Source organism: Hibiscus syriacus, unplaced genomic scaffold (genome assembly GCF_006381635.1).
Source record: "Hibiscus syriacus cultivar Baekdansim isolate YM2019G1 unplaced genomic scaffold, ASM638163v2 tig00112230_pilon, whole genome shotgun sequence".
NCBI lineage: Eukaryota > Viridiplantae > Streptophyta > Magnoliopsida > Malvales > Malvaceae > Hibiscus > Hibiscus syriacus.
In genome coordinates, this window is record NW_024063275.1 from 547,599 (window position 1) to 552,373 (window position 4,775).

A 4,775-nucleotide genomic window follows, 5' to 3' on the forward strand; every position below is an offset into this window, starting at 1 on the left:
TCATACTTAGCTTTTTTGAAATAAAATAAAGTAAAATGTAAAAGAAAAAAAAAGAATTTTTTTTAAAAAGAAAGAAAACAAGCTAATTCGAGATGTGTTTGGACACCATATCAGACGTAGTTATGCCCTAAGTCATGCCCACTACTCTAGACTTGACTCCATAAAAATAAAAACTAAAGAATTTCACATATTTAGCACTATTTCTAGAATTCAATGTTATGCACCGAAAATGAATAAAAATGCCCAACTTAGTAGCAATAAATATATAACATTGAGTAATTAACAATAAAATAGTGACAAAATTAAACACTTATCAAATTCCCCCTCACTTATCCAATGCTTGTCCTCAAGCATTTCTCAATCAACAAATCAAAGTCACAAGTTGCCATCCATCATCCCACAATGTTTCCAAGATATCCAAATGAATTAAGATCATAGCAAATGTCGAAAATAAGAAACAATTAAGCAAAAGGCATAAATAGAAACAAGTTGCAAACTCAATACCTCACAAGGGTTCACTCATGTCGTTTTAAATGTTTCAAGTAAAAGAATCACTCAATCAAGAACTAGTAAAAACATTACCGTAAGCTTGTAACTAAATCTAATCTCCACTAATAGAAATGAACTTGAGGCAAAAATCAAGGGGTCTTTAAAAAAGGTTATAACGGGGCTTATGTTAGGGAAGGATAAAGGCCAAAATGGGGTTTAGAATTCAATCCAAAGCATAAGTTTATTTCACGAATTTATTCAAAGGAAGAAAAAAATGATAACAATATCAAATAACCAACTCTTTCTTCATCCTTTTATTTCTTTTCTTTTTCTTTTTTTTTTGTTCAAACCAGAATTGTTTTGTTTTTTTTTTCTTGTTGTACTATTCAAACAGTTTTTTTTTGCCTAAATCTTTTTTAAACCAATTTACCTTTCTCCTGAAAAGTTTGACAAAAGAGGGTAAAACAAAAATTACTTGGGTTAATATTGGGAAAACAAAGAAAGGGTATAAAAGTTCAAAATGGGTTATCTAAGGGAAAATCAATAAAGGGCAGGCATTTTTTTGGAAAGAGAAATGACTAAATCCTAAGTGTCCTTATCACACTAAAACATCATATTCAAGCATGTAGTCTCAACAAGTATTACACTACAAGTTCTATAATGTTACGAACTAGCTCAGAACACTCAATGATTCAATGAGCAAGAAAGAAAAAAATATGCTCATTAAGCTCAAAACTCACATAAAAATGTGATATATGTACTAAGTCAAGCAACATGTCAACTAACAAATGTATGAAATGTCAAGGGAAAAATTAAAGAAACTTACTACTCATGCCAAATTACTATCATGTATAAAAAATTCCAACAAAAACGAGATCACAAAACATAAGTCATCAAGGAAATATAACAAGACAAAGGATGAGCAATAAGAAATTCTAACATATTAATCAAGAAAACTCAATTTCAAATAATCGTATAAGCGAAGTAAAAATTTGATGATACAATTTCTATCCCCTCACTTAAATAATATTTTCTCAATATGTAAACAAAAGTACAAAAGAGGGAATAGAAATACTCCCCGATCTGGTGACAACCGTGACCATGGCAGCATCGAGATGTGCCCAGGTGAATGTAAGACAAGATCTCGCAAGGTTGGTCTCGATGGAATAGAGTCGACCATGCACTTCATGAATTTGGGTGTGCACATCACTTCTGGTGCCGATTGTGGCGCAGTCCCCCGAAGAAATACACGCTCATTACAAGGCGTAGTGGTGCATAGAAGAAATATGTATGGTGCATCGGGAGCACTGGCAAGGAGTCCCATCATATCCATGTTGTGCACATCTAAAGCATCCATTGGGAAAGCACAAGTAAAATGTTCAGTATCGAAAGTCAATAGAAAGAGATAAGATGCAAGATGAGTAATATATGGATTGAGAATAAGTATATGGTTGAAGCGTACAACATGCTCGAAAGGATGAGCGAACCAAAAGTCCAAGTTTTCCTTTGTACCAGTTTTTATACACCACAATAAAAAGAATTCAACCTTACTTAAATAGGGTGTAATATCATTACTTCTGGAGTAGTTGTATGCAACGATCTAGTGAATATAACAAAGCGTCGGGTCATGAATATACCACCCTTTGGTTGTTTTGGCATTGTAGATCTGCCCCGCCAAGCCGGTGAAACCTTCGTAAGCAACATCAACATCGAACTCCTAAGAGATCTCAAGCAAAACAGTTAGATAACCATGATATGTGACATTCGTCATGTATAGGGGTGTAAATGAACAGAGCGTTCGGTGAACTGTTCATGAATCGTTCAGTTAACATTCATTTATGTTCATTTATTAAGCTAAATAAACGAGTATGAACAAAATTTTTATATTCGTTTAATAAACAAAAGAACACAAACAGAGGTGTGTTAGGTTTGTTTATGTCCACGAACAAGCTCATTTATTAACTCGTTTGTTTATGTTCATGAACAAGCTCGTTTATAAGCTTGTTTATTAACTCGTTCATTTATGTATATGAACAGGCTCGTTTAATTTTCTTACATTTTAAATATTAGTGAAGGTAATACTAAATTGAATATATGATAAAATTTAGAATTTAAACTATGAACCTAAAACGTTTAAGAACCAATTGTGTAGTTTTACCATTTAATCCTAATTATAACACGCTCCTCTCTAAAATGTTTCTTTTCTGTTTTCTCTATTTTTTTCACGAAATTTATTAAACCCTAGATCCTTCTGTGAGGTCAGATCGTGTTTTACACCGTCGGTGTTTTGACTCGTTTCCCTCAACTCGATCATTGACGACTCTACGGATTTGAGCTGCTGCAATGATACAAGCCTTCAACAGAAACAGATTTAGGTATGTACAGTAAAAATTGAAAAGTCGAAGCTCATTTGTTTTTAGATTTTTTATCCATTCATATTTGGAGCAGTCGTTTTGGCCTTAATGCCTTGACCAGAAACTGATATTGGGGCAAGTAAATAGTCAAAGGGTTGAACAAATTCCTTTTGGAGCTCATTTGTTTTTAGATTTCTGATCCATTCATATTTGAAATAACAATTTAAGCTTTCAATTGGGAGAGTTTATTAGTTTTGAATTAGTTCAGTTCGAGTCTGGTTAGTTCTTGACTTCTTGTTTTAAAAAAATTCAGCTTCTAATCCTGTTGAATTTGATTTATTTAAGGTTCTGACCGTGTTAAAATAATAATCCAACTACTTCACGTATTTTTTTAGTTTGCATAGTAATGTAAAATTTCTTATTGAATGATTAGTGTCTAATTGTTTCACGTATTTTTTTAGTTCGAATTATTAGTGACTAAAATTTATATTTGGTTTTTAGATTTTTTTAGTTTTGGATTACTGCACATATTTTTTAGGTTCTGATTAGTGTCTAACGCCAGTGATGTAAAATTTATTATTGAATGATTAAGTACAGATTGTAAAATGTAATCTAAAATTTCTTTGCTTAGTGATGCTTGCAAATGATTAAGTATAGATTGATTCGATTATTTGATTTACATAACATCAATTATCTTATTGAATGACAGTGAGAAGTCAAGATCGGTTCAATTGGGATTCAAATTAATTTCATCTTTAACTCAAGAATTTGTTGCATCTCTTGATATTTTTCATTGTTCAACTTCATCAAACGTCATCAAAGGTATGTAAAAAAGTTCCTTTTTTTTTCTATATTAGTAATATATATCCTCCTATAAGATTTCTTTACTTTGAAGTTATAATTTTTGAAGGTATTTAACTTTTTTCTCTGGTTTATAACTTTTTTAACAGTGAAAGAAAGATTACTTGGGTTGAAATTCTTTAGTAATTATTATTATACTAACTCATGCTATGATTGTTTGTAATTGTTTCATAATTGTTTATAATTGTTTATAACTCTCTTATTTGCTCTAACTTTAAATGTTTATGTTACTGCTAATTTCGTTTTACTATTCTTTATGTTACTACTAATTGTTTATGCTCTAACTTCAAATGTTTTTGTTTATAATTGTAAATGTAGCTGCTAATTTTGTTTTACCATTCTTGGTGTTTGTTTTTATTTCTTAGGTTCTGCAGGTGAATTGATTAACGTTTTAGGAGGGATATTTTGGTTGTGCCTGCCATTTTATTTTGTTGTTTTAATTGTGTTGTTCAATATGTGACGGATGACGTTTTGCTAAGTTGCTACTCGTATGATTTGGTTGTTCTATTTTATTTTCAAGTATGCTTTAAGATGGAAATGTTCATGGATGTTTCTAAATATTGCTAGTATGATTAAGATTGTATTTTGTTATTGTGGATTGTTGTATAAGTTTTATTAGGTGAATCTGTTTAATTTATTCTTTTCTATTTATTCAGTAGCATTTTTTAACATATATAAACGAATATGTTCGTGAACGCCAAAAGAATTTGTTCGTGAATGTAACGAACATGTTCGCGAACGTAACAGACATTAAACGAATGTTAAATGAACACTAAGTGAACACGTTCACTAATATTTAAACAAATATATTCATGAACAATAAACGAACACTAAACGAATGTTAAATGAACGCTAAGTGAACACGTTCACGAGTATTTAAACGAACATGTTCATGAACAATAAATGAACACGCTCACAAATGTTAAATAAACGAACACGAATATCTTCAAAAATAAATAAACAAACATGGACATGATATGAAAAAAATTAAATGAACATGAACTAAACATAAACATCTTTAAAAATAAACAAACGAATACGAATATAGTCTTTTTTTTTTTTGAAAGATTA

The 4,775-nt window shown here is 30.6% G+C and overlaps 1 long non-coding RNA gene across 1 annotated transcript; it reads left to right on the forward strand.

Moving 5' to 3' along the window:
• Window positions 1-2,710: 2,710 nt before the first annotated feature.
• On the forward strand, window positions 2,711-4,316 carry LOC120176188. Its single transcript, XR_005521297.1, has 3 exons — window positions 2,711-2,864; window positions 3,553-3,665; window positions 4,070-4,316. It is a non-coding gene; the product is annotated as an uncharacterized LOC120176188 (long non-coding RNA).
• Window positions 4,317-4,775: the final 459 nt, after the last annotated feature.